The sequence below is a fragment of the Borostomias antarcticus genome (assembly GCF_949987555.1).
Source record: "Borostomias antarcticus genome assembly, chromosome: 6".
NCBI classification, from domain to species: domain Eukaryota; kingdom Metazoa; phylum Chordata; class Actinopteri; order Stomiiformes; family Stomiidae; genus Borostomias; species Borostomias antarcticus.
Window position 1 is genome coordinate 19628224 of NC_140239.1, and position 12201 is coordinate 19640424.

The window sequence follows — 12201 nt, forward strand, 5'->3', positions numbered from 1 at the left end:
GGTGTGCCCACCGTTGTCCGAGTTCGACCAGCGCGTTGGTGCCATAATAGGGACAACAGCACTGTTGGGTGTGCGCGCCGCTGGCGATATGGATACAGACACCATGGACACGGACTACCACCCCCTCTCTGCAGAAGACTCTCCGTCTAGCGCACTAACACACATCCAACTGTAGAATTGAGGTGACCGCAATCACCAAATGATAAAATGGTCATGGATTTGTTGGTAAGCTATTATATGTAGGCCTATACAGCGAAATCTCACGGTGCTTTTGCAGAACGGTCAAAGAATTAAAACAAAACACAACACTCATTAATTTACACCAAAATCACAAATTATTAACACACAATCTAAATATTTTATCTACATCTTCAAGATCAACACGAATAACAAGCAATTCGGAGCGAAATGATTTAAACTATGACATATCAGATATTCTGACGCACACTTTTACAATGGAAATTATGGTTATGATTAGGACACGTTATTGGGAATTATGCAAATATAATTGCATTTTAATCATATATCATCCAACTGTAGAATTGAGGTAACGCAATCAGCAATTTTGCATAATCTACATTTCCGCACTCAAATGGCCTACTTGCGACTGCTATTCAGTGTTCGTATATTCTGTTCTTAGCTGAGAACAAATCCCAGATGAGAAACCATTGGTGAATGCCAGAATTTTCTTAGAAACGGCGTAAGTACAGTTTAAAGCACTCAAAGCACCGCCACCACCACAGAAGAAGACTAACTCGGAAAAATAAATTCACTCGGACAGAACGCGTCTAAATAAGTTATTTAATGGTAGCGCCGAGGCTTCAAAACCCAGCATTTGTTTAAATAGACCCTTTTGCTTAGGTAAGTGAAGTTTCATATTTATCTGACACTTGTAAATATGAGCGCCTCTCCTAAATAGGCTGACACCTATTTATTTTGACGGCGAAGTGAATGGAGCGGGAAAGGACTGTTGTCTGGCATGAGCGAGCATGTGACAACAGGACTGAGAAGAGCTACGTCACGAGCAGATCTATGTAAGCTCATTTTAGTTCAGTAAAAAAGAGAAACTTGATTCTTGAGTGTCTATGGTTGTATGGATATGTAATCTAAGAGGACTAAGCACAAGTATTATTTTAGTTTTGACATTTTGTGAGTTTATTTTGTGCTATTCAGGAACAGAGGAAAAATGCCTCATGCAAGCGGATCCATGCGCCGCCACCATATGGACTTTTGCATAGTAAACTGCAGTTTATTTTGGCCATTGATTTTGTTGAATATGTGGATTAAGATACTTTATTTTCTGCATGGCCTGTTATGTAGGCCAGGTTTTCCTTCTCTGGGAGAGTCTTCTCAGGACGTCGGTGAACTCTCACTTCTGTGCGTGTCCGTGGGAGGCGGCGTGCGCACATGGACACTAGATGGCGAGCCTCACCCAGGAAAGGACATCTTAACTACGTGATCATCTCTACACCACCTCCATACGGTTTGATCTACCTGACAGCAGACCGTTGTTTCATCATTCCGGTAGGACTGTGGAACTCTAGCCTCGTGTCACCAGTCTTTCCTCAGGGAGGAGAGCTTGGTGTCTATTTACTTCACTGCCTTAAGCCCGCCCCTTCTTCCGGCTCAAGCCTGTAGAGCCCGCCTCCTACTTCCGCTTGCTTTATTTAGGCTACATCAATGGAAGAAAACATGGACATACCTGAAGAAATATTTCAAGAAGTCATGGAAGAAGTGTGCCAGATACATAATATCACACATTTGAAGCCACTGCAGCGTCTTAACCTCCGAAATGATAGATACAACAACTGTTCTTCTTCCGGTCCAGACTCTCTCCCTCTAGACCGGCGAAACAACTGCGAAAGAGACAGGCCCCAGACTAGTGGATTTCCCACTCTCAGTGGGGATGCTGAACTGAGATTACAGGACTGAGTAGACAACTGAACTTGAACCACAAGGATTTAAAGATTTAGAGGTTTTATATCTTTTTATTTTGTCTTAGTATATTTTGATGGTTTAAGTTGATCTTGATTGTTGGTGAACCTGATTGGTGTTTCTTCTGTAAAAAAGAAAATGTTAAAGGGTCATTTCACTTAAATAAGGTATTTGTAAAATTGAAGTGTTAAAGGATCATTTCATCTAAGTAAGGTATTTGTAAAATCTTAAATGTTAAGTAAAAATACACTTACTTGTTAATTACCTATAAGGGAAAAGAAAAACTAGCACGTACCTCTTACCTGAAAAAGAAGGGAGTTAAATTATACCTACCAATCCACACCTGAAAAGGAAAGGAAAGAAAGAGTTAACTCACAAGGATAAATAAGATAAATTAAATGTCTAGTTACTTACTAAAATAGACGTCTAATCATAAAATAACTAAAATTGACTAAATCAACCTGAAGTAACCTATTCTAAATTAAAGAAAGGGATAAATAAGAAACCTGGTTTACGTACCTTTTGTAAATATTCTCTCTGGTGTGTCATTTTATCAGCGCTGTGTTCATTAAAATTGCTGGCTTGTTTATACTTGGTCCCTTGTCTCTGGTCTACTATTTAGTCTTACCACTCCTTGCGAGCCTAGAACTGGTCCAGTGGCTTCTAGCTGTCTGTATAGTGACACAAGTGCTACACTATGCTAATTCAGGTGAGCTGCCACAAGCTTTGAACTTGGCAGGTGCGAACTCTTCCAGCGGTTTACAAACACGTCGTGAATCAGAAAGGAGCTTTCCTTAGAAACGTTCTTAGGAAGAAATTTAAGAACTGAACTTAAGAAGATATTGGTGAATGAGGCCCATTGGTCCTCATTCCTGAACGCAGTTAAGAAAAAGTTAAGAAGAAATTTCTTCTTAACTCCACTTACGAAGTTCCCGGGACAATTCTGGCATTCCTATATGGTTTCTTATCTGGGATTTGTTCTTATCTAAAAACAGGATTTAAGAAGGCGGAAATGCAGACGTAGGTAGGCCAGATTGGAGTGCGCCCATGTTTGCAAGGGCTGAATTTATGAGAAATCCGAGGTCATTGCGTTTACATAAATTCTACAGACATCCTAGGCTTGAAATAATAATATTAATAATATTAAAAAATTATTAATACTTAATGTCCTAAAATAAAAGCACTACACAAACACTGCAAATGGCAGTGAATAAATAAATAAGCACTAAACTCAGTCGCTATACTCAGACTCTTCCATAGTCGTCAGAATGGACACATCTACATTCTGTAAATAAACATGTGCATATCCATAACTAAAATATAGGCTATCATATGGGCCTATATAATATAGATAGACCGATCAAGATCCACAAGTAGCCTACTCATGCATTTAACTGTACAATTTAATCGGCTCTCAGCACATCCCATCCCTTCCATGTAGGCTATATATTTTGCATTTTGTATTAAAAGTCCATATAACTTCTTGTTTTCTAATGTTATTTTGTATTGTTTTGTTTTTTTCAACTTGCTTAAGCTTAGTGTGCACGTTGTAAGAGCCAGCGGAGAAACATCTCACTGCTCATTTTACTGGTATGTTGTACAGTATGTGACAAATAAAATGTTGAATTTGCACGTGAACTTCAACATCAATCAACTTTTTCCATGCTGTCTGGGGATTCTGTGTGCAAACGGCCCTGTAGTAAGGAGCTGGCAGGGCGTTTATGTATGCAAATTCAGGTGTACGAGAAAGCACATTCAACTTAAGAAGCAGTGGCATTCCTCATTTGGGGGAGCACAGCTGAGAACACTTCGGTGGTTTAAGAACACATTTCCATGTGTTCATGAATCCGGCGGGGATCTTTCTTAGGGTTGGTCTTACGAAGTTCGTAAGAAGACATTTAAGAAGACACTTAAGAAAATGTTCAGGAATAAGTTCCATTATTTTCAATTCCCACTAGCTAGCGTAATGTCTTCGCACGGAAAATGCTCTGTTCTTGGATGTACTAAGCAGCACAGATCGTCTCCCAAGCTCAAAGGACAGCAGAGCTGAGTGGATAAATGGTATTTTTGATGGCATCGTTCTCGTTGAAATTGGCAAAACACTGGCAGTGTGTGCTAGCCATTTTTTGCTCGATTGCTTTTCTAACCTGGGTCAGTACAATGCAGGATTTTCAGATAAACTCTTTCTGAATGATCAAGCAATACCAACTGTCTGTGGAAATTATGCAGAAACTAAGTAATTATGCTGTGTGATATATAGTACTAACACTAGTTAGCTAACAAACTCCCCTTTTGCCTCAACCCGAATGCTCGTCTCATCATATGTGACCCTGGACTCCCACGTATGCATTGCTAGGCTTTGCTTCAATGCTTGATGATGGGCGGGCCTGACGCTCGCAACAACAACCAATCACATTGTCTAAAACTACTTTTTTGGAAAACCATGGAGAACAATACAGTATCTCCGATACGACAACTACAAAACTACACCACTATCATATCAGTAGCTTAATGTCATTGACCCAAAACTATTTAGAAAGTTAATAAACTGCAACAACTGTTCAAGGTGCATCATCATTGTTGTTTCTGAAAAAAATAGATTTGGACACATCTGACAGCCATTCGGCTAACGTGAGCTAGCTAGCGTTAGCTATTTTCGAATGGCTAATGCCAGCTGTGTGGTGGCACTCACAAATTATGGTGGCTAGCGAGTAGAGCAGCAGGTTCAGCTGGATTTTCCTCTGGCTGCAACATCATTGAAACGTGAAACGTGAGAATCATTGAGCTAGTATTTGCAATCTAAATATAACGTTACCCCTTATGTGCAATATAAAGAAACCTTGACGAATGTTAGCTAGCTAGCAAGCAAGCAGTATAGCCTGTCATGTAGCTAGCACCAGCCAGCGATCTCTCAAAACAAGTCAAGATGGGGGGTATTTTGATAAACTGATTACATTTCGAGAATCTACATAGTTACTTTCTCGCATGAAAAACTGTTCAAATTTAAATAAGTGACATAGTACCCATCGTACAGATTATGGCTTTGTTCACACGGCAGTGAAATGTGACCCAAATCCGATCTTTTTGCCTACATGCGACTAAGGTCAGATTTTTTGATGACCGTGTGAACAGCGCAAGTCATATGAAATCTGATTTTTTAAAATCCAACCTGGGCCGCTTTCAGAGGTGGTATTATATCGGATACATGATGTTTTGCAACGCGCCCGCCGTCTGAACAGTCATGTCGCGTTTAATGCTACTTTTACTGCTCTAGAGCAGTGACTTGCAACTTCGTGAAGCATTCCACTGTGGTGTGATTGTGCGGCATACTGCACGTCACAAGACGATCCTCATCCTTCTTCTCGTTACCATTTGCTCATACCGTCGCCAGCTTCCACTGCACAAATACTTGCAAGTCAACCCATAGTAAAGGCTAACTTCAGTTGTGGTTGTAACGTTATCCATGGTTAACGTTACTTCCGTAAACAGTGCGCTGCGTGTGACGTCCTGACGTCTTTGTTATTGTTCTTCTGCGCATGCGGGTCTGTTCAGGGCTGTGGGCTGTTCACATGGGAGTCAAATATAGGTCAGATATAGGTTACATTTAAAAAGTCATGTGAACAGCTAAACCAAAAAATCTGATCTGTGTAAAAAAAATAGGAATTGAGCATTAAGACCTGCCATGTGAACTAAGCCAAAATTAAAACAGTAGAGTAATGGCAGCGGATGAGAGGAATGAACAGCCTGTGACATCAGTGGCTCATGAATGAAACCCATTGGCTGGCGGGTGCGCTAGCGCTTTAAATGTTGAACTGTTCTCAACTCTCAGCGCAAGCTACTCGAGCAACGCAATGCAAAAGAACCCACAATTCCATTCGGCAACACATGATGGCTCTCTATTCAAAGTGAATGAGAAGCGTCAATGTTGAAATGCATACGTGTGAGTCCAGCTTTAGAGTAACGTTAGTGGAATGAAATTGATAGACTTCTACTTCATCGAGCGGTCATTAAAATTATCAAATGTTAAGAAGTGGACATCATTGGATTTCCCTCGGCCTACAGAATCTAGCTTTTATTGTTTGTAGTCAAATGGTGTCATATAGCCTGATGGTGTTTAGCGAGCGAATGTAGCTAGAGGTAACAGCATGCAACCGTGGAGATAATAGCATGGGCACTAATGCTATCATGTTTAGTCAGGGAGAGAGGACAATGAAATTTGTCACAGTGGCATCGTGGATGGTCCAGGCTAGCCAGCTATATTTGAGGTAGCATAGCGCCTTCAACAGCCCTCGTCCTCTAGCCTGCCGACTTGCTCTTAGCTGAGCTCATTTGCATATGAAAAAAAAGCGGTCAATCAGTCTGGATACTCTCGATAGAGAAAATGTTTAGCCCAATCGGAAAACGATCTCACCAATCAGAGTTGGTTCTGAGGAATTTGAAATACAAACAGCTACGCTCTATGGCGTTCCTCAGGGCTTGATCCTTGGTCCACTGTTGTTCTCCCTATTTATGCGCTCCTTTCGAGAAATTATCCGTGACCATGGGATTAATTTTCACTGTTATGCTGATGACACCCAGTTGTATTTCTTTGTAGCACCAGACAACAAAGATGTCTTACATCCTCTGCTAAACTGCCTTTCCAGTAGTGGGCAGTGGATGAATGGTAATTTTCTGAAACTAAACCAAGAAAAAACTGCAGTCCTTATTGTTGGCACAGACGCCCAAAGAACTGAAATAATAAGTAGACTTGGAAATCTGTCCCCACAGGTAAAACCAGAAGGTAAAAACCTGCTGGGTGTTATCCTTGACCCTGACCTTCATTTAAAAACCTGGGTGTTATCCTTGACCATGACCTTCATTTAAAAACCTGGGTGTTATCCTTGACCCTGACCTTAATTTAGAAAATCATATCTGCAATGTTACTAAGATAGCCTTTTATCATCTAAGAAACATTGCAAGAGTCAGGCCCTTCCTGCTAAGAAACTGACTCAAGCCTTTGTACAGTACTCTCGCAATTAGATTATTGCAATACCCTCATTACTGGTCTCTCAAAAAACTATTGCTCAGCTGTAACATATTCAAAATTCATCAGCAAGAATTCTAAATGGATTGAAATGGATGCATTTCAAGAGGATTGAAATGGATGCATTGCAAAGTGACTTTATATGGTGCAGCATGTCGACCGCTACTGAGAAGGCAGATCAGAGTAGTGTTATGACAAGTGAATAAATAACCACTTATCAGTCTCTTAAATCCTCTCCCTGGAGAACACTATGCCATGCAAGCCGTTATGCAAGGTTTGTAAGAGCACTGAGGTTTTAAGCCATGGTTCTACATGTCACAGGACATCTCTGCAGAGCTGAAGTGCAGTTTCAGAATAAAGGACATTCAGAAAGATCCTCACTTACATACCCAAATATCCATGCAGTAGACCGTAGATCAGGGGTCGGCAACCTTTAATATCAAAAGAGCCATTTTTGGCAAAAAAATGAATTAAAAAATCTGACTGGCACCGCAAAACATATTTGAGCTTAAAATGAAGGTAATGCTTCCCCTTGGATTTATTTTCAGGCGTGGTGGTATATGCACCCAAGGGGGACACATAAAGGGGGGCAGGGGTGTCTGGGGGTCCAAGGGGGACATTTTGAGCACCAAACACTACATTTCCTGCATTCTGGTGAATTTCTATGCAGTCTGCTGCTATCTAACCTGACCCGCCAGATCTGGGAAATCTCCTTTGGTATTGCTTGGAAAAGGGCAGACACTTTCAAAATGACTTGGCAGGTGATTGGATGAACCATCTGTGTATCACCATCTATCATGTGCTAACTTCAACCGCTCCTCACTGTCGTCACACTTAAACCCACCCTGCCTGTTTGTATTCCTCACAACCAAAGGGGTCTAACAGGATCATGATGGTGGTTACTTTAACTCTTTTATACATTATTATTGTAAGTCGCTTTGGATAAAAGTATCTGCTAAAAGATTGTAATGTAAATGTAAATACAAGCTCCCAAATGTGTTTCCCAACTGCAGTGTACCACTGAAATGGTTTTATTTTTAATCCACAGGCTCAGATTGTGAGAAAACGGATTACCTTGCATTAGCAGGACAGACTGTTCCTGTGAAAAGTGACTGTGTGTGTGTGTGTGTATGTGTGTATGTTAATCTCCGGTTGCTAATAAAAGTTTCCCGCACACTGTCTCTACTTGCAATAAGGTTTATTCACAATAGACGTTTCGGTACTATGACCTTCATCAGTGTTACAAACCAGAACAATGGTACAGAGAGCCATTTTAAAGAGTGTGGTTGGGAGGGGCTCAGTGAGTCATCATACAATCAATTAACAAAACAATAATTCAATCAACACAAAATACAATAAAGAGGAACAGCAGTAAACATTTCCAGAGGTGGATAAGTAGATAGACATAATCCAAGACTCAATAAACAAAGATATAAAAAAACAAAAAATGTTCGGTTTTCAATGGTGGGTTCCGTGCTGTTTCAAATCTACATAGGCTATGGAGGAAAAACGTTTGAATACCGGACACAATACAATATATATACTTTATAGGATGTGTCTTACAATCTAAAAACTGCACGTATAAAGGCTTAGCCTATAAAGGCGCTAGGCCTACATACATACTTGTCCAGGACTGTCTGGTTCTGGACAAGAACCCTCTGGAGCTCAATCAAGTCCTGCAACAAATAAATAGTCATGGTAAGGCAAGACTTAAAGGAATCTACAAGAACACATTTAAAAGCAGTTCATCATTAAGGCCCTTGGGCGATAGGGTTTGTAGGGTGTGGATCCAAAAGGATTCCTGTTTTTTTAGAAGCTTGTCGTGATCCCCTCTGCAGGGAGGGGCGGCAACCTTTTCGATCGCACAGAAGCGGAGTGTCGAAATGTCATGGTGGGCATCATTGAAGTGTATGATGATGGGATAGTCCCTATCGTTCCTGCGTATGGTTGATTTGTGCTCGCTGATCCTCTGTTTAAGTTGTCTGGTTGTTTTTCCCACGTTGGCCAGGCCACAGGGGCAACGTATCATATACACAACGTGTGTGGAGGAACACGTGATGATGCTGTTGATAGGAATATGTTGTATGGAGGTGGGACAAATGACTTGTTTTCATAGTGTTGTTACACTGTGCACACCTGCCACATCAGTAGTTCCCATTTGGGATGGGGGTCAGTAGAGTCTGTGTCGGGCCTCTTGAGCTTCCCCTACAGTCCATGTTGGCACGCACCAGGCTATCCCTCAGGTTTTTTCCCCTTTTACTGAAAAACGACAAATGCTCAAAAGTGGTAAATAGTTCGGGGTCAGATTTCCGAATGTGCCAGTGTTTCTTGAAAACGTTTTTAATAGCGGAGGAATGAGTACTGGGTGATGCATGTAACTGAGAATGTCTTCTGTTTTTTGGCACTCTTTTTAAGTAGGTCAGAGCGTGTTTTACTAAGGGCCCGGTCATACACTTGATCAATCCAGTGTTGTGGAAATTCCCGCTGTGCAAATCTAGTTTTCATGTCCGCAGCCTTTTTTATGAAGTCGGAAGAACTGACTGACGGGAAGGCCCCTCTTAAGGGGTATGGGGTGGAAACTTGTAGCCAACAGAAGTGTGTTTTTGTCAATGTCTTTTCGGTAGATGGTGGTGATAAGGGAGCCGTTACTTTTAATTACCCACATGTCAAGAAAGCTAACCTTCTCTGAGCTGTATTCAGACGTGAATTGTAAGTTACTGTTAAAAGTATTCAAAACGGTAACAAACTCCATCAGTTCGTCAGGGCTTCCTTCGAAAACACACATAATGTCGTCAATAAATCCTTACCAATGGCTCAGCCTAGACAAGAATCTGTTATGCACAGGATTGAACACAAAATTTCTTTCGAAATATCCCACAAAAAGATTTGTGTACACCGATGGTACCCATACTCTGTAAATAAAAATCATTCTCAAAACTTAAATAATTTTTCTCCATGATAAAGGTGGCCAAGTCAATAATACATTGATTTGGGGGATTTAGTTTACTGTCACGGCCTTGTAAATAGAAGCTGACGGCTTCTAAGCCGTTCTGCCAAGGGATATTGGTATACAAGCTACAGATGTCAAGTGTCAGTAGAAGGGCATTTTCTGGTAAATTACTGACCTGTGTGATCTTATTAATAAAATCAGTGGAGTCCTTAATGTAAGCTGGTAGGGTCTCAACAAAGGGTTTGATAAAAGAGTACAAATTTAGATAAAGGGGACGAAAGAGAGTCTGTGCCACTATAGGCCGGCCTGGTGGGTTTTCCAGGGATTTATGCACCTTGGGTAGAGTGTAGATGACAGGCCGCACAGGGTGTTTACTGTATAGGAATTCAAACTCTGCAGGTGAAATCCAACATTTTATTGTTGCTTCCTCAAGGTAGGAGTGCAGCTCTTTTTGAAAAGCGGGGGTGGGGTCATGGTTGAGTTTTTTTATAGAACCTGGAGTCTGATAAGTGTTACAACATTTCTTGTCTATATTTATCAGTGTCCTGGATGCAAATCCCCCCTCCTTTATCGGCAGGTTTGATGACGATATCCAGGTCATTCATAAGTTCACGTAGGGCCGATCTTTTGCTCATGGATAGGTTAGACGGGCCAATGTGGGGATTTTCTGCCATACGCATAACATCCTGCTCCACAATTCTGCAAAATGTGTGTGTTAATGGAAGCGTTAAAAGTGTGAGGACAGAAAGTGCTTCTCCGGTAGCTGACAAGCTCATACAGAGTGGGAGGAGAGACAGAGGGTTGTGCATGAGTGTGTGTTTTGTGAATGTGTGTTAATGCGCAGTCAGTGTGCCTTACACCTGTTCACTGAGCGTGACCTGGGGGGATGGCCTTTGGATCTTTCACATTCCATACACTTGTGCCAAACGTCCAAACGCCCCCCGGAGTGCTAAATGCAACATTATCTACCTCAGTCAGTTCCTGAAATCAGAATGTGTTTAAATGCGACAGAGGCATGTCCTCCTCTTTCATCTCTCATTCTTTTCTCACCGCTCTTGAAGAGGCAATCTTTTTCAAGCTTCTTTTCAGGCAATCTTTTTCAAGCTTCTTTTCGAACTCCTCAGTGTGTAGTAGAAAACATCAGTCCAAGGGGGCCGTCTCCCTGGTTGTCTTTTGGCTGTGGCAGCGTTTGTGGTATATTTAGATCTTTGGCTCTGTGACCGGTGTGTGTTCAAATGATTTCCTGTGCTAGTTTTCCAGACTAAACCTCTGGCGGTCGATCGTTTGCATGGATTGGCCTGCATCACACTGAGCACTGTGAACTGCAAGCCGGTTTGTTTTGAACTTAGGTTAATGACAGCTAATTCCAGGGAGTGGTTGGACCAGATGAACAGCAAGAATTAAACACTCGTACCGCAGAGACGTTTCACTGTCCGAGCTCGAGGGCCTTGGTACTGATACTGTATTTTTCATCCCCTCTGTCCTATACTGAACTAAGATTAGATACGTTTCTAATCTGATAGTCAAACCTTCTGCACACACACACACACACGCGTGTGCGCGAGCACGCGCACACACACACACACACACACACACACACACACACACACACTAGTATAGCATATATTGATAATATCAGTTAAGTGACTGGTCTGTTGGTATTTGGTCATGTTGTGTTGTTGATGACAGAGCAGTGTAATGGACTTACGTTCTGTTCTGCATCTCTCCTCAAAATGGCAGATGATATCATTACCGGTAAGGGAGGATATCCAGTATGCACTGCGGTTAGAACAGGGTATGTCTCATTTGGATCTATTTTTCATAGTGAACATGGTTTTATTAAATTTGATGAAGATGGTGATGATGAAGGCTGTGATGATAATGATGGTGATGATGATGGTGATGAGGATTCAAATTCAAATGTATTTATATAGCACATTTAAAAACGACTGTGGTCGAGCCAAAGTGCTGAACAGATAGGTGGCAAGACATAAGTTGATACAAAGTAGTCCCGTCTAAGTAGGGAGGGGCCAGCCTTTTCAATGTTTTGAAAACAAATAAAAGAAGCTTGAAATTAACTCTAAAACTGACAGGAAGCCAGTGAAGCAAGGCCAGGATGGGGGTGATGTGGTCTCTCTTTTTGGTGCCAGTAAGGAGGCGAGCAGCGGCATTCTGAACAAGCTGTAGGCGCCTGAGTGTAGAATGGGCTAAGCCCACATATAGGGAGTTGCAATAATCAAGCCGGGAGGTAATGAATGTATTAATTACCCTCTCGAGGTCAGCTGGGGAAATG

General features: G+C 41.6%; 1 protein-coding gene across 2 annotated transcripts in view; it reads left to right on the forward strand.

The window, feature by feature from the left end:
• Nucleotides 1-12201, forward strand: part of vsnl1a (visinin-like 1a) — a gene marked incomplete at both ends in the record, with an annotated part of 28708 nt that overhangs the window by 896 nt on the left and 15611 nt on the right. The gene's annotated exons all lie outside the window — the stretch shown is intronic.